Below are 19,373 nucleotides of genomic sequence, written 5' to 3'. Positions count from 1 at the left end.
TATTCTAGTTTCTGCCTTTTTTTCAAACTTCATTTTAATACTCTTCCCCATCCTAAATCCCTATTTTCCCCGCATCCCGTTGCAGACATACTCTCTTTTAATCTTCGTGTATTCTAATTCATACCCGAGTATTAATTCATTTAAATCCATAAATCGTTTTTTCATGCATTTATCTTTAACACATTTGTATATTCTTTCTTCATAGTTCCTGCCTACATTTTAATACACTACCCCACCCAAAACCCCTATTTTCCATGCATCCCGTGCCAGAGATACTCCCTTTTATTCTTTGAGTATTTTAATTTATACCCAAGTATTATTTTAATAAAATCAAATAATCCGTTAATAAACTAAATATTAATATATATTGCACATTGTATATTACAAAATATTAACTAAAAGCGAGTACTTATTGTCATTTTTTTATGCGTTGTAATGTCATGCGTTTGAATTGAATATGCGTTGTAAATGCATGCGTTGTAATAACATGAGTTGTAATGGAGTATACAAAGTAAATGTTTTGTTGTAATAGCATTACGATGTAAAAGTTGAGTTGAAATGGCTATCTCCCATCATAATATATCACAGGTAGTGAAAAACCAACAGCAAATACTGGCAATAGTACATTTGGTATAGACAAATTATGCTTACATGATAAATAGCAACTGTGCTCCACAGTAACTCTTAGCAAGGTGCACACCTTAGGCAAAAGCCTTACGCATAAATTACATCATTGGTGCACCGTAATCACAGACAAGGTGACCACAGCACCACATGGTATTATGTCCCACCCACACCAAAGGAGTCGGATTCCAGGCAGTCTGGCCTTAACCTTTGGCGGCCCGTCCTGGCCGTCCCCACAATGCTCTTTTCCCAAAGGGGGGGCTTTCCCCACTGCGTGTCCCCTCACTGGGCTTCCTTTAGCCCCGCTTAGCTGCAGATGCAACCGAACAGTGACCCCAACAGGCCCGTACTGTACTGGGGGGGCGAGGGTGCAATTCACCATTTGCTTTCCTTTACAGAAAAAAATTGCTCCCCGACGTTGCAGCTGCCCACAATCCAGAGGTGCAGCGGTAAAACAATTAGGCCCCCACAATGTGTCTCGAGGCCCCACTCATCAACTGGCACAGATGCTGGTTCCCAGGGGCCCTAGGGGTTCTTGTGCTGGCACATCTTATCTTCTGATCCCAATAGCTATCCTTCCTTTCTCCACGCGGGCCTCCGTCATCAAGGAAGCCCGGTCCACAACCAGACATAACTCCTGCCTTTCCTTCCTCGCTCAGGGGAGGCCAGGCCACTGTCAGGCTGGCTTTGCCAGATTTCCGGAGGTTCCGCATCTCACTTCCCGGCTAGGACTTGCTTCAAATGCAGGCTCCTCCCAGACAGTGGGACTTGGAGGGAACTTTATGTAAAGAAACTAATAGCAAACTTATATTTTAGTAGAACATAAGCAAGGTGCAACAAAGCAGTAACCACAATAAATAATATATATAAAAATGTGACAACCCACACTATTTTATGAAAATTCTGTCTTCAATTTATTTTCTTACATTTTTTTAATGAAATGTGATTAGTTCATTCATCTGGTTTCTTTTTTGTTTAAATCATAGTCAAAAAGTTTTTAAATATTACTATACACAAGACAACATGATTACATACAAAAGAAATTGCATCTTGATACTATTCAATTTGAACATAAGATGACAGTATATAGTGATCGTTAATTTGTTCACTCAACATGCAGAAGATGACAACTTGATGATGACAAGCAGTAGAATCGGAACTACACGCGTTTCAGCATTAATGCCTTCATCAGGGCAATGTCTATTGCAAAAAAATTTAACAAAATATAAAGCATAAACAATGTAGTGGTTACTAACTGATATTATGAAATATACATAATTGCTTAAAAACATAGCATAACCTTGATAATTGTCACGGCAAGTAAGTTAATCTAACAATATTTACAGAATGTAATTTAATTTTCAAATTTGTATAATGATATACTTACTGTATTGTGATATCAACATGTTTTTTGCAATCAATATATTAGCAGCATCAAGATATACAAAAATTCACAATTTACTTCAATCACTCAACAATACATGCATATCCCATTTAAAATATATACATTACCCACCTATATACATTCCCTATATATTATTTAGAGAACACATTTCAAAACCGTGAATACATGAGAAGAGAAAGATAGGGAGAATAACGTTAACAAGGATTGAAAGAACATTTGTTTCACAGGCCCTTATCTAATTCAATAGATATTATTGTTGCCACTTGTATATATTTTCTCTATTACATACAAATGGTGTATCATTTGAGGGACTAATTTGATGGAATGAGTGCATATGCATAAGTAGCACATGGCTAAGTAAACAAATACATAGTGTGCCTGTACAGGTTGAAACCTTCAACTTAATAGCGGAAGTACTTTTATTGAGCCTATCTTTGAAACTCCACAGATAGATATAAGTTCTACACTTACTTGGAGAGGTGAAACTTCATATGATGAGTCACTTATTTTACTTGTGGCCAGGAAAGTTTGTCAGAAAGGGGGCCTGAAAAAACAGAGACCAACCAGGTACTATAATGAGACTCTTATATATTCAACTGTTGAATAGTCTTTTCACTGAGGGTAGAAATATAAATACTCACTATATATGGGACAAAGCAGCCAATCCTAAAGATTGTATTGTTATCAGTTCCAGATGATATGCTGAGTATCAAACATGTGACACATTTTTAGACCCTCTTAAGCTGTATAAGAACAGAAAGATACAGCATATTCAATATGTTGCCCTTCAAGATAAGGATCAACTGTATATAGTCAAACATTGGAAGTAAATGCTTACTTCAAAATTGAATTCTTCTCGCTATTCCTCCAAGAAGGTGGTTAATTATCGAACAAGAGAAGGTGACATAATGCACCAGGAATTTCTGCAATTTAAATTGTAGGTATTACAAATTTTGAACCATAGCTATAGCTAGACTTAGAATGTCTATATGGCAAGCATACATCTATATAGCTTACTTATATTCAAGCACAAAGGTGTTTGCCGGGATAGCCGTGAGTGCCCGATCTGCCCTACACTGGGGAAACAGTCTATATCGGAAACAGTGATGCGTCCTAATGTTGGAGATACATCCAAAAGGATATATTAATTTACAACGTCATTAGATAATGCATTGCTTAAAAAAGGAATTCATGCTGTAACACTGTTACCTTAATTTATATGTCCATCCAGTCTATCATTATCCAGCACAATGTTTATGAATTATCTGGCGTGCTGCAGCGCAGAAAGTTCTGTAAGTTAGAATGTAAGATTTACAAACTATGAGCCACTAATTTAACTCGGCTTCAGTGTTCATTCAGCAAATAATACAACTATCTGAAATGCTTACTTCTGGTCAATAGCGAAGTTTTGTCAAGAAATTGCCACCTGATGCTGAATATGCACTCTACTGAGGAACTCGTCTGTATCGAAGGCAATGATATTTCTTACTATTGAGAGTGAAACTAACAATATATACAGCGTCACTGTTAAGTACATCGTCTAAGCCACATGGTCAAGAACCTACAATAACACAATCCTATACAAAAAAGTATATACTTTGTTTGATTAAAACAAATTATAGACATCGCACAGAGTTTGGGACCCATTTCCAAACAGTTCTGGAGGGCACTTAACAAGTGCACAACAGTTCCCATTGATAGTGTAGGTCCTGGCGACAGGCGCACCACAGTGAGACGGAGCAGCATTGCACAAGGCAGATATAGACCTATTCAGGGTCAGGGGCTACTCCTCCTACTACTCCAAATTCCAGATCTCGCCGGGAAACCCTGTCTAGGGTAGCTGTGCACATTATAAATGTAATTAATAATAATAATAATCTCTCTATTCAGCCTAGTGCTGACTCACCCAGCCCCTGTCACACCAGAGATGCAATACACATCAGGCAGGCACACCAACATATAGTATACAGAATTGCCAACTTCCAAAAGTGGAATTTCTAAAATAGTGATAATAAATCTGCGCACACCATTATGCAGCATTTATTACCACTATTCCAAACATACCAAAATTGACCATGTTGCTGGTCTACTATCAGGAATTACCACTGAAACACTTATCAGGGAATACCCAATGTATTCCTATGAGGGAGCAGCCTCACAGCAGTGAGAAACCAAAATGTCTGTTTGTCACTACAAGGACATGTCACACAATTAAGGTACATGTCCTACCTTTTACATATACTGCACCCTGCCCATAAGGCTAACCAGGGCCTACCTTAGGGGTGACTGATATGTAGAAAAAGAGGAGTCGCTGATTTGGCACCCAGTTTATGTGCCACGTCACAGTGGCAGTAAACTGTGCTCCCAGGCCCTGCAATGGTGGAGGCCTGAGACAGGTTTGAACAGCTACTTTGGTGGGTGCTGCAAGCCCACCAGTAGCATTTAATTTACTGGCCCTGGGTATCTGAGATACCACTTTACAAAGGACTGATAGGTAAATTAAATACGCAAAACAGGTGTAGACCAATCTTACCATTTTTTACCATAGACAGCACATGCACTTTACACTGGACAGCAGTAATAAAGAGCCCAGAGTCCTAAAACCACCAACAGCAGGTCAGAAGAAATACTAGGAGGAAGGCAAAAAGTTCAGGGATGACCCTACAAAAAGGGCCACGTCTAACACATTGCAGATTCTGCAGTGGCAGGTCTGAGTTTCCTTTTCAGAGGTACTCATGTGGGTGACACAATCAGCGCTGCAGGCCCACTAGTAGCATTTGTCCAAGATCACAGGGCACACTTTCCGAGGGTCTTAAGCTGCCACAACATGCGCCCACCGCGTTGCTTGAAACTTCGCCGGAAACTTTTATGTTCCTGTGTTTCCAAACAGGGAGCCACCAAAGCTCGGGCCTTTGGGGTTAAAAGACACAGCACAAACCACAGTCTTCTTCAAGCAGGGGGACCCAGCGCACAGAGCACAGTCCCATCAGCCTTTTCCTTGGTTAAAACAGAAAACTGCAGACCGGCCCTAATCATGAAGCAAGGGTTGCACCTTCCCAGCAGTCTCTTCAGTTGTTACTTTCTTACCCCTCTCAGGGTCAATACCTCTCCCAGCTCCTCTCACCTCTCACATCCAGACAGTCAATCCACATTCAGCAGAGACACACAGAAATGCTTAAAGCACAAAACCAAGCCACTTTCTCAAAGAGTGGTTTATTAACACAAAGTGACAAAACCACTTTCATAGAAAGATGTGTTATAACACTTTGAGTTCATACACACTAAACTTCACCTTTCTATTTTAAACCTAAAGGAAACTAGGCTACCAAACACAACAACCAGCATCCCCCATTCTGTCCTATGGTCAGGATGGCCTTTATGCAGTGAAAAATTAAATGGAGTGTTTTTCATTGTCAGGGCATGACACACACCTTAGTATATGTCCTGCCTTTTACTTACAATGCACCTTTCCCAGGGGTTACCCGGGACGTACCACAGGGGTGCCCACTGTGTACGTAAAAGGGAAAGAAAGGCCTGACAAGTGCTTGGTCTTGTCAGGACAACATGCTAACTTAGCAAACTGCACGCAGGCACTACACTGCAGGCCTGAGTTCCCTTCTCCGCCGCACCTTTGCATTACTAGCCCTGGGACACACAATGTCCAACCTATTACCATTACATTTTACACAGGGAACACTTGTACTTTGACACTGATCAGCAGTGGCCAAGTACCCAAAGCATCTAAATTGGCAACTCCATGTCTGGAAAATAGTCTACGGGGAAAGCAAAAAGTTTAGGGAACTTTAGCCAAGAAGGTCAAGTCCTACACAACCCCTTCCCAGCCAAAAGCCAGGGTAGACAAATCATTACCTTGATGGACTTCCCGACTTTGGGTGATAGAACGAGGATGCAGGCCCTCTACCACAGGGACACCCTCCTGTTCCACCAAATGCGAGATCCGGGACTCCTCACTCAATGTTAGGCCAAGTAAGGACACCGTTTGGGATGCCCTGCTCACCCCCTTAGTAGCTTGGCATGAGCAACCAGGTCTTTCTCCATAATATGAGTGTCCAGTATGTACAACCATGCTCACAGCAACCCACTGGTGACATCACAAATTAACTCCACACGAGTTTGATTAAACAAGTATAAACTTTATATAAAAAGATATATGATCAGACCAGACAATACAAAAGTCAACATATAAGAAAGGGTAATAATCGTTACAGCTGGCTGTTAGTTTCAAACTCCAACCACTGCTTTCAAAATGCTATGCTGGACGCAATGCTAGAATCACTCACGTTGCAATGGACAAACAATAATGCACTGCATAACGATACGATCCTGTCCTGGGCAAGGGAGAAATAATACAATGCATAACGATACACCCAGATACCTTGCAATTGGAGAAGTAATGTAATGCATACTGCTACAATCATGTGCTGCACAATGAAGAAATAATGCAATGTGTCACACCCCAATCACATACTTTGCAATGAAGAAATATTGCAATGCACGCCGCTACAATCATTTACTTTGCAATTTAAGCAATAATGCAATGTGTAGCTACCATCATGTACTTTGCAATGGAGAAATAATGCAATGCGTAGCGCTATGATCTTGTACTTCATAATGCAGAAATAATGTCAGGCATCATAAAACAGTAATGAAGTTCATTAGCAGAAATATTGGCAAAGTGTATTATGACTTTAATCCTCTCTCATAAAAGGTACCCCCACACATATCCACGATGATTTAAAGTGTAGCTTCTCACTCTGGCCCCAGTACTGCCACTCCGTTAGCCCGTACGGGCCCCAATCTGAGCCAAAGCAAAGGCTCACGATGCCAGTAGGACTGAGAGGCCGAGAGAGTGTCCATCTGAGCCAACACCTGCTCAGGTAGTGATCCACATTACCTGGGGGCGCGCCCCCACTCTCCTCTCCTCCTTCAGCGAACTGGGCCTTCTGTACAGAACTTTCTCAATGGGCCTCAGCTGCTCGGCCTGGCAGCTAAACTCCTCCGGGGCTACTGGTCTGGGCTGTTAGGAAGGTCACAGGCCGCTGCAGGGCACACGTACCCCATGTCCCTGAGATTACGTTACTGCGAGTGCCCGTTCCCACAGCACCCTCCGGGACTCCTCTGGCATGAAACCACACACACAACGCTGATGGGACTTCACGTCGACTCCGAGTGCATGTTCACCAGGCATAACTTCCTGTGGTCTCAGTTAGCACCAAGACACGCCAACTGTGCTGTAGATACTCACTTTCTTGCAGTGCACACGTTGATCAGCCGATCACCTCCACAGTCCTAGGTTGCATAAAAGCACGCACACTCCTTCACTGAGACTTACTCCAACTCTGGTGCCTCGATATCCAGGTGCTCTTCACCAACACCTTTGGCTGCACTACGACACGCTCGATGTGTCAGAGCGTCACTTCTCCTCCGGTGCACTCGACGACCAGGTGCTCTTCACCAGCACCTCCTGTGCACCCCGACACGCACCCTGCGCATCTGAGACTCACTCCACTTCCGATGCACATGTTGACCAGGCTCTCCTCACCAATGCCTCATGTGCACTATGACATGCACCTTGCACGTCCGAGACTCACTTTATCGCCGATGCACACACCGACCAGGCTCTCCTCACCAGTGCCTGCGGTGCACCACAACATGCACCCTGCACGTCCGAGTCTTACTTCACCTCTGATGCACACACTGACCAGGCGCTCCTCACCAACACCTGCAGCGCACTACGACATGCTACCAGCATGTCTAAGTCTCACTTCTCATCTGTGTGTAAAAGATCACAGGGCAGACCTTCTGAGGGTCTCAAGCTGCCATAACATGAGCCCACCGCGTCGCTTGAAACTTCTCCGGAAACATGTTACTGTGTTTCCAAACAGGGAGTCAGCTCACCTTGGGCCCTTGGAGTTACAAGACACAGCACGAATCACAGTCTTCTTAAATTAGGGGGACCCAGCACACACAACACAATCCCATCAGCCTCTTCCATGGTTAAAACAGCACACTGCAGACCAGCCCCATATCACGAAGCAAGGGTTGGTCCTTCCCAGCAGTCTCTTCAGTTGTTCTTTCCTTAGCAGAGGTTCCTCTTGACCACAAAATGGGTCTAAGCCTTTTCAGTCTCAATTAATTTCTATTCTCACATTCAGGGGCCTCAGCTCTCAAAGTTTTACCCCTAAATGTCTTTGAAGTTCGTTGTGCTCAGGGGTCCCTGACCCCTGCCTAAATCAGTTCTGGGTGTCTCCCTCCCAGTGTCACCTTTCTCCCTTTGATACTGGGGGTCTGGCTCCTTAATCACTCAGCAGGAGATGGGTCAATAGTTTTATAGGGGCAGCCCAGGCCTTTTCACCTCCCGGGCTTCTCCTCCCCCTACTCTCCAAGTACAGGGCAGCCTGGTGCCATCTCATCCCCTCCTTGGGTCAGGACCTCTCCAGCTCCTCTCATTCACACATCCAGACAGTCAATCCACATTCAGCTGAGACACACAGAAATGCTTAAAGCACAAAACTCAGCCACTTTCTCAAAGAGTGGTTTCTGAACACACAGTGACAAAACCACTTTCATAGAAAGATGTGTTATGACACTGTGAGTTCATACATACTAAACGTCACCTCTCCATTTTAAACTCATAGGAAACTAGGCTAACAAACACAACAACCTGCCTCCCCTGTTCTGTCCTATGGGCAGGATGGCCTTTCAGCAGTGAAAAACGAAATGGAGTGTTTTTCACTGTCAAGACATAACACACACCTTAGTATATGTCCTGCCTTTTGCTTACACTGCACCCTGTCCAGGGGTTACCCGGGACCTACCACAGGGGTGCCCAATGTGTACGCAAAAAGAAAAGTAAGGCCTGACAAGTGGTTGCCCCTTGTCAGGACAACATGCTAACTTAGCAAACTGTGCGCAGGCCCTACACTGCAGGCCTGAGTTCCCTTCACCACGCACCTTTGCATTACTAGCCCGGGCACACACAATGCACATCACTTAGGGACTTTACTAGTAACGCAAACATACCAATCATGGCCAACCAATTACCATTACACTTTACACAGGGAACATTTGCACTTTGACACTGATCAGCAGTGGCAAAGTACCCAACACATCTAAATTGGCAACTCAATGTCAGGAAAACTGTATGGGAGAAAGCAAAAAGTTTAGGGAACTTTAGCCAAAAAGGCCAAATCCTACAATAAGCAGTTAATTTAGCCCACATTTGTAGCATGAAATTATAGAGAGTAAATATAAGGGTATAGGGGGCGGACTTTCTATTTTACAGTGAGAGTTACTTTGCCTTTTAAGTGGGAAAAATCTGCAGCTGTGTGCCTGCTTTCAAAATGTCGGAAATTAATTATTAAACATCCCTGCGTCTTTCTTGTGTTTACCAGTGGGAGCGTCTGTAATAGATACAGGCTCGCGTGCAGTATACCTATAATTATACAGCGTGCCTTTCTCACATGGGAGAACATGTATTGCTTCCATTGATCTCGTGTAGGACTCTATCTATTGCATTAATTAAAGTTGTAATATTTAAGCTTCTCTCTGTAGTTCAGACACGTCCCTTGGCACCAATAACCACAGCTACAAAATGAGCTGACATGCCCGTTTAAAATAAAACACGTTCCTCCATTGAGTTTGTAATTGCATATATATTGAGGTAACTTAAGACTTCTCTATATTTGTTTAGTACATCCTTGACAGCTTGGGAATGGCTTTCTGAGTGGAGTCGGTCTTAGTCTGGCACAAAGAGCTCGTGCATTTAAAAATAACCTATATTTCAGGAGTGGGGCAAGATGCAGCAGGAATAGAAACATTTTCAGCAGTCAGCAAGCGCAGCCTTATTTTATGTTTCATGTGGCACCTCACAACGATTGTTTCAAGAATGGACCGACAGCAACACACCGACTCAGCTTTCGAAGTCCTCAGAGGGAGAGCCCCTTCCAAGAATGGCATTTGTCAATGGGGTTGCATAACCTATATTGATAACGCCATACGTTATGGGTTTTAGTAAAAACATATTGGGATAAAACAAGCAAAGATATATATGACCGAGCAGCTAAGAATTCACTAAATCAACTTTTCATGAAAGCATTTTGAGCTGATTGGTATTTAAAAGTTTCTTCTGTCAAAAATAATATCTAAACAGGCAAAGTGCCCCAGAATTGAGAAGTGGAAAACAAAACACCACGTGGACCCTGCCCTCCACCACACACCGGATAGCACATTAGACGATGCCTAAAAGCAGTACTTTCAGCAATCCAGGCAGTAAACAGCCAGGGTACAAAAGGAAGTGTGCGGCACCTGCATATTAACCAATGAAAAATCATTTTGAAAGACACAATCACTAAATTGCGTTTAAGGAACATATATCAGACTTGTAGTAAGATCTTGAGACCGACTCCTGAATTCTAATGGGAAAAGTACCGTATGACAGCATATTGCCCATCAATACACTACTAAGAATATTGCCCAGTCACTCAGGGCCTTATGTAGATCTTGACAGATAAAATATTTAGTCGCAAATGTGACAATATCCCTTCCACTCTATTACAATCACCATGGGTTATAATGGGATTGTAATACGGTGGATGGAATCTCTGTCACGTTTTTGACAAAGAAAAACGTTACAGAGTATTCCTCTCTGCCAAGATCTTAGGGGCTGATTACGATGGTGGCCAGACTTCAGGCCTTCCGTCATTGTTTTACATTTGGGACCACCCGCCTACAAGGCGGCAGTCTCACTGTATGCATTACAATGCCACTGCCACCGAGGCGGTCACATTACCTATGTTTTGTATTGCGGTGGGTGCTGCTGTCTGCAGCACCTGCCGCAAAATAAAACAAAGACAGGACACATTTCCCTGCACTACATGGCAGGCACAATGCGGTGCCTGCCAAATGGTGTTGGGTTATGTAGGGGGCACTATATGTGCCCCCAGGGCATATGTCCCAGCCCCTGGGATAAAGGGGCACCCGGTAAGGGCCCCCAAATCCGTTTCCCCCAGCCATTTCAGGGCAGGTTGACCGCCGCAGAACGCCATATGGAAATGGATAACATAATACCTATGGCGGTGCCTGGCACGCACCACTGCAATGCAGGGACTAGCGGCCGTTCCGACTGGTGGTCGGATTGAATCCACCCATCTGGACCATGGCGGTCTGTCATTCTGACCACCACACTTCCGCCAGCCATCCTAATATGGCAGGCGTAAAACCGCATTATGATGGTGGAGCGATCGCCACCAACAGCCTGCTGTAGCGGTCTCTCCACCAACACAATCAGCCCCTTAATTAGGGCCTAAGTCAAAATAGCAAGTTTTTGTAAGGGTGCATTCTGTGGCCAATGAACCAGCTATCAGTTTCGTTATAGTACAGCTTGCTCAGCAGACACTAAAGTATGCCATATACAGTGATCGGAATGCTGTTACTTTCGCTGTTCCTTTCTCCTATTTCATGACAAGCACTGGCTTTCTATGTCATATTTCAGATGCATGGTGATCATATATGGAAAGGGGTGTATGTGTGTAATCCCCCTCTCATATCAACAAAAGGGACATAACACTATGTTAAGTACCCCATCAAATTTGTTATAGCAATTACAATGCCTTGGCATGAATTCCTCTTCTTGGCAGCAGTGCCCCACTAGTGCTGAATGATACATGATATTCACACATGAATACTGAAAACATTTTCGATATAGAGGTGAAATAACACAAATAAGAACATTTGATTGTTGAGTGAGTCACTGAAGACAATGGAGTGGTGCACGGCCAATAAAGTTTTGTACAGAACTTCTACTCTAGCATTCCAATGTTTGCTTCTCTCTTTCTCCCTTGTAACAGTTGATAAAGGCCAACAGCCCAGTTATGGTTGTATGTTATTACAACAAATTCCGTTGCAACGCATGCCTTTACCACGCATGTGTTACAACGGAATGCTATTTCAACGCATAACCTTTTCCTCTCTTTGTTCGTGGTGACGTTGTATGTCGTTAAGCGGAAGCGGGTTTGTTTCTGTTTCCTCTTAAACGACGCCGAGTGACTTTAGGTGAGTTTCTTTTTTTGGAGGGGGAGACCCCCCCAGCCCCCTTTTTTAATGTTAGCCTTTACCACACATGCCTTTACTACGTACCTCGTAGCAAAGGTATGCGTGGTAAAGGCTTTCGTGGTAACCACGCATGCGTTGTAATGCATGCGTGGTTAATGTTTCCGTGGAAACGGCCGCGTTGTAGTGGCCGTTTCCCCCCAGTTATATTACACCGCCTCGGGGTTATAACTCGAACTTTTGCTCTGAGCAGCTAGCTATCATGCTTAATTGAAAGCTGCGTCAATGGTTTGCATGGTGCCTTTGTGAAAAGTAACACCACAGCTACATTACTTTGTATCCTTAGTAAGGCAAAGGGGACAGTAACCACATATATTTCAACAACATTAAACAATTGCAAAACCATGCATCTCACTTGCCACACTGGTCATTTGTAAGTCTTGCAGGGTTTTGTAATCAAGTGAACTGGGTAATAGATAACTATGTGAACCTCCCTGCCATGTCCAGCCTTGCATTCCACTCAACACAAAAATATGTGATTTGAGTGTATTTTCATAACTTTATAACATCAATGCAGGAAAACATACTGCCCTCGGGTAAAAGTATGCTGTTTGTATTCAGCCTTGTAAAGCGTTGTTATTGTTTTACTGGGTGATATCCTTTTCATAAATGTACCTTCTTCATTCTTCAGCTGGATGATATTATTTAGATGTCACGAAAAGACTCCTGGGCTTGACTAATAGGCTAATGGATTTATTTAATTGCACAACCTACTGATCTCTCAAATAACTATTCATTATTTACCTCAACTCCCATGCATGTCTAATCCCTGAGTACTCCAAATCTCTCTTTTTTGACATTCTAGTCCCAGCAATGTAAAGGATTTGTAGGAATGAAGATATGTTTGTAATTGAATAGTGAAAAATTTGCATTATACCAGGGTGATTAGCGTAATTTGAGCAGTTGCTGGTTACTTGTATTAGGCGAAATTCCTAAAATTATGCTATTTCACCACACTGTGATATTATTGTCCTGCTTTTGGCAAATATTAATCAAAAATGTGACACTGATGGTAACATTTACAGCGAATACAGAGGAACACACACAAGACAAAGTGCCAAGAAATGAATATGCATTGTGTTAGCTATACCGACATTGGTGACAGCAAACTGTTTATTAAGGAATGTAGCATAGATAGTAAAGAAGTTTCATCATCTGGAAGACCCTTGGGTTATCTACAAGACAAGTTCACAATGGAAAAAATCTTATTTTACATTGTTGTGCCATGTCTGTATGAATTTGCATTTATTTAAAAGCCTGCACAAGGACCTCTAATCATTGGATGTTTACCAAGCATGTAGTGGGTCTTTGTTTTTTTTAAGTAGTGTGGGGATTATGTTGCTTGATGGCATTTCTGACAGTTGCACAATGCACTTTACCTTTGTGTATAGCTCAATATATACAAATATTCAAATTCGTGCCAGGATACTCTAGTAGTAATTGCGCACGCTATAAAACCCCATATAACATAACATAACAATATGTTTCTATTAAATGCAGTCAGTGTTTTGCACAAGTGATGCTGTCAAGTGTCAATCCCGGTTTCGACACTATAAATTCCAAGCTTCGTTTTGACATGAAGGTAATACAAATGAAAGTTGAACTTGGTGATCACAGAGCAGTGGTCATCTCTTGAAGTTTCTGAGTTTTACTGACTACAGCTTATATGATAACTAATACATTTTCTGAGTTAACATACACATTAAAAGCAGTGCAAATGCTTCAAAACCAGATATGGACCACTTTGCATGAAGCGTGGAGCATGAGCAAAACACAAGTTCATGATATTGCCCTAGTCGTTCAATATGCAGGGATATAGCTCCTATAGGCAAGATTCTTAGGCTATTACAATGCAAACCTAAGATAAAGAGTGCTAGTTGCAGTGTTTTATAGGAGGACATTCATTCTGGGGCACATCCATATATGTACAATGATCTTTGTCTACGCAATCATGATGTCTGAACTTTTTGAAGGCAAAGCTCTGTCCTACCGTCAATGAAGATGGACAGTGCTTGAAATGGAAAAATAGAAGTGCAGGTACTCGGAACCAGAGTATCTGCTCGTTTCTGAGGAGTGCTGGTACTCTCCGATTAAAAGTATTATGTCTCGCTTGGGAAGTGCCCGTACTCTCCCTCTCAAAATAAAAAACTGCCTGTACGCCGTACTGGACAGTACCGGCCCATTTAAAGCACTCAATATGGATGGAGTCATGTATGTGATACTTGCCCTGGAAGGAGAGACACTGCTTAGGGTTTATATGCAAACATACTGGCCAGTATTAGCGACATGCAGTTAACAGTGAGCTGAAGCCATTCAATATGAACCATGCTTCCACAAACAGGAGTGAAAATAGGTCGTAGGGGTTCAGGGACCTTGAAAGGCCACAAGGGCATAGTAAGTGGCTAAGCATTTATGTATTTATTTATTTATTTGCGAGTTTGTATAGCGCTTGAATCGACTCCAGTCTGGAGTATCTCTGCGCTTTGGGCCGGCTGAACATATACAGAGGAATGAGCGGGGCTGGAATTAGATCTCATTTTTGAAAAGCAGGGTTTTAAGTTGTTTTCTAAATTTCAGATGTTCCGGACAAAGTCTGAGAGATAGAGGAAGTCTGTTCCACAATGTGGGCCCTGCTACTGATAGGGCCCTGCCTCCATGCCTAGCCTTCTTTGCACGAGGCACTACCAGTAGCTGACTATTGCTCGACCTAAGATGTCTGGGGGGGAATGTACGGGGTAAATTTCTTTACCAGGTAGGTAGGGCCCTGTCCATTTACGCTCTTATGAATCAGACAGCATATTTTAAATTTTGATCTCTGTCGAATCGAGAGCCAATGCAGCTTGTCAAGGAGGGGTTTAGAAGGTGTTCTAGGGGGGGCATTGAGGACTAGGCGCGCGGCAGTATTTTGAATTACTTGGAGTTTGTCCAACACTCCCTCATTGGCAGAAAGAAGCAAGCCATTACAATAGTCGATGCGACTCAGGATAAGGGCCTGCACCAGGGTTTTCCTAAAAGAGTCAGGCAATAGAGGAAAGACTTTGCGCAGTAGGCCAATGGTATGGAAGCATGAGCCTGCAACGTAATTGCTATGCTGTTTGAGTGATAAACCCTGGTCAAGACGAATTCCCAGATTTTTGACGACCTGTCTTGGCTCTGGGACCATACCAAGATCAGGCGGCCACCAATCCGGGGTCCACAGTATTTTAGTGTCTCCAAACAGCATAACTTCAGTTTTGCTGACGTTGCATTGTAGATAGTTGGTGGACATTGCATGGGTGAGTCAAATCTGGAGCATTCATAACAGAACAATGGTTTCTGCTGAAAACACATATTTCATTAGGTGGTATTGTAACAGTTATAATTAGTTTTAAATTGAAAAGCAGAAACCCACTCACTGTCTTTTAAAACAGAGGAGTCAATATAGTTGCACGTTTGAAGTGTGTTACTGCACGCATTAGTAGTATCATTAGTTGTGTTCTTACGTACTTCAAGCAGACCACAAGTGCAATGACGTTCTGACAAGCCAGGTACGGTGAAGTGACTCGAAGTTGAAGTGAAGTGTCATGACAGGTTTAAGGATTATAGCAGTACTGAACCACTGAGGAAGGGCTCTGGTGCCATTACCGATGACTGGGGGATTGAGTGAGCTCTATGTTTTGCAGAAAAACAAAGAATAGAATCAATGATTGACTCTTTCCCACAATATTGGTATTTTAGTGATAGTGACGATTGTAAATATTTGAACTCTGAATTTTTATTTTTTATTTTAAGACACTTCTCTGTTCTAAATGTGTTATATACTGACCTTTAAATACATAAATGTATTGATTGCATTTTTTAACTGTAAGCTGTTTGCATTTTGAGATTATTTTGAAGAATCAAGTATTATATATTATATTCAATGTATTATGGTTTTTGTCATGCAAAATGAGTCTAAACTACATAAATCGAAGTGACAGTGAGTCTCCTCAAAATTCTGAAATATAACTACAAATGCGTACACCATGCAACCAACAATGTGTTCCCAGGTGCTGCAGCTTCATGTAAATGGTAACACATAGAAAATGATGAAAAATGAATGATGTATATATGTTTTTGTTATTTGTGTTGCACAAACCCAGCCAAAAGGCAGTCAAATACTGTACAGAGTTAAAGGTAAAGATGCAGCCAATGAATGATTTGCTATGTAGCTTGGTTCTGGGTGCAGAAGAATACTTGTTGGACTTGGCCCTTTTTGCAGTGTCATCCCTGAACTTTTTGCCTTCCTCCTGTATTTTCTGACCTGTTGTTGGCTGTTTTATGGCTCTGGGCACTTTACCACTGCTGATCAGTGCTAAAGTGCAGATGCTCTCCCTATTGTAAATTGATGTCTGGATTAGTGACTCCATGATTGTCTGGTTTGGTTTACTTGTCAGACCCTCATACAGTGCACTGCGTGTGCCCAGGGCTTGTAAATAAAATGCAGCTGGTGGGCATGCAGCACTGTTTGTGTCACCCACAGAAGCAGCCTGTAAAGTGTGTCTCAGGCCTGCCATTGCAGAGCCTGTGTGCAATCCGGTACTGCCATGCTGACTAGGCAAGTGCACCCACTTGCTAGTCCCTAAATCTTCCCTTTTCTGTGTATTAGTCACCCCTATGTTAGGCCCAATGGCAGGGTGCATTGTAGGTGAAAGGTAGGACATGCACTGGTGTGTGTGGCATGTCCTAATAGTGAATTACAGCCATTTTTGTTTTTCACTATTGCAAGTCTACCTGTTCCCTAAAGACCAAATGGGTAATTTGATTATAACCTATATCCTAACTGACTCAGGGAACTAGGTAGAAATTCGAGTTTATATGCCTGAACTAAGAATGATACAATGCATCTTTTAGTGGAGTTGATTTTAACATTCTGTGTTTGAAAATATCACTTAAAGAAAGTAGGTATTTTCTTGCCTAACTATGCAAGCCTGCCTCTCCTAGGCTGTGTATTCCTTTTCTGGAGTTTGAGGGACAGGGGCTGGGGGATTCCAGGAGACAGGGTGAGTCAGCACAGGGCTGAATAGAGCTATCTGCATGTAGATGGCTGGTAGGAGTTGCACCAGGGATCTGAATAGGGCTGTGGCTGCCTTCCACAATGCTGGCTCCACCTCCTGTGGAGCGTCTATTGTCCCTGGCCCACACTGTCAAAGGAAAGAAGGAGTCTTGTCAACAAAGTGCTCCAAGACTGCACAGAACTGGTTTTGACTGGGTACAGGACCCTCTGTCTTCAGAGGACAAAGGATTTGCTAGTATAAATATGGGGACCCAGACCCCAGAACCTTAGATCACCTTTGGGAAATAAGAAGAACCTTTGCTGAGGAGAGAAACCAGAGGAACTGAGGCGGAGACTATCCCTAAGCTGAGTGCTGTTTGGGGGACTGGCCTGCAGTGGTTGCCTGACTGCCAAAGAAAGAAGCAAGGACTTTGTGCTACTTTCAAATCAACTTGTAAAGGATCTCCAAGGGCTTGAGATAGAGCTTACCTCCCACTGAAGTCTCAGGGACAACAGACATCACCAACCAGCTCCCCTGCCTTTCCTTGCTGGGAATTGAAGTGCCCGCTGTTGAGCAGGGGCTTCTTAGAGACTGCTTGTCGCTGGGAGCTGGAAGCGTGTCTCAAGATGAAGAAGCATGTCGCTGCTGCAGCCGTTGCATCTCCGGAGAAGAGTGTCGCCATTGCAGCAGACGCCGTCCCATCACCGGAGAAGCGTGTCGCAGAGTCTGTCGTGGCTCAGAAGAATGGTTGAGTCACCGCACGGCCGTTGGGCGTGCACGCATTGTTGTTGCATCAAGAGGAAGACGCCATTTTGTTTAACTGCACCAGATCTTCATCGCATCATGGCGCTGCTGGTCGCATCGCCACAGAAGCGCAGTAAGAAACCGATGCATCACCTCCCCACGTGGAGAAGAACCAACAAATCCCCTACGCAGCAGTAGGCACCCAACGTATCACCGTTCTTCCCTGCAACACTTTTGCTGTATAGCGTTATGCATCCAAAGGTACATTGAACTCAAAGTGTTGCATTTTACATCTAAAGAGAACTAAGCTATTTCTACCATTTTTAAAGTACACTATTGTGGATTTTTGTTATTTGTGGTCTTGTGCTAGGTCTATATCAAAAAAACTTATTTTTATACTACAACTTGTGTGGTGTCCATCTGTAGTGTTGTCACTGGATTACTGTATGTTTTCACAAATGCTTTACACACTGCCTCTTAGATAAGCCTGTCGGCTTGTGCCAAGCTACCAAGGGGGCGAGCAGGGGTTATTTTAGGAGTGTAGCCCCTTACCCTGACTAGATGCAAGGGCGCCTATTTGGTCAAAGGTACCTACCTATGTCAACTAGAGACCCCCAAATATAACAGAACTGTTATGGCCTCTTCATGTAATGTTTTTTAAAGTGGAGCTTTATAATAGACAAAACACTCAGTTTCCCCAGTTTCTTAATTAAACCAGAGGTGTCTGGAAATTGGCTGCATATGGGATATCCCAATGAGGCCCCTAAGGGACTACACAGGCTCACTCACCACCACCACCAATACTCCACTAGTTGCTTCTTAATTTCTCACAATGGCTGCCCAGCATATGGTGCCAAATGGAAACCATCCAGCCATTCATCCTGTATGGAAAGGTGAAGTATCACTAGACACTGTCAACAACTGGATCTGGCCCCCAACCCGGATGGCAGAGTAGCCTGCAGTGTCCAGGGCTCACGAAAATCTGGTAGATGGTTCCAGACATCATTGGAAATTTAGTTCAGCACAATATGTCCATAATTGCAGAACAGACCACCTATTATGAGAAAAATAAAACTTCTTTAGAGCTGCGAAATTCCATCCTAGAAGAATATTTAAGAAACATTATTGTGCAGTGTGAGGCCTTCAGGACTGAGACATGGGGGCCTAGCAAAACCAGCTGATTGTACAATATTCTTGGTAATGTACATGGCAATTTGTGTGGTTTTCAATGCCAAAGCTATGATTTTTAAAGGTGTTTTTCCCAAATACCAACATCAGATAAAATCAAATCAATTCACAGTATTTAAAAAATGTCTGACTCATTGGACAGTGTCCAGTAAACAAAAGTGCAGATTCACCAAACAGCAAAGTCGCTGCCTAGGGATTTTTGGCTGTTGTGCTATATCAGAAAGACAAGGCTTTTCAAGAGGTAATCTTCCACAACGTGTTTTTTT

Source organism: Lissotriton helveticus, chromosome 4_1 (assembly GCF_964261635.1).
Source record: "Lissotriton helveticus chromosome 4_1, aLisHel1.1, whole genome shotgun sequence".
In the NCBI taxonomy this organism is placed as follows: domain Eukaryota; kingdom Metazoa; phylum Chordata; class Amphibia; order Caudata; family Salamandridae; genus Lissotriton; species Lissotriton helveticus.
The sequence above is the reverse complement of the archived record's forward strand: the minus strand, read 5'-3'. Positions refer to the sequence as shown.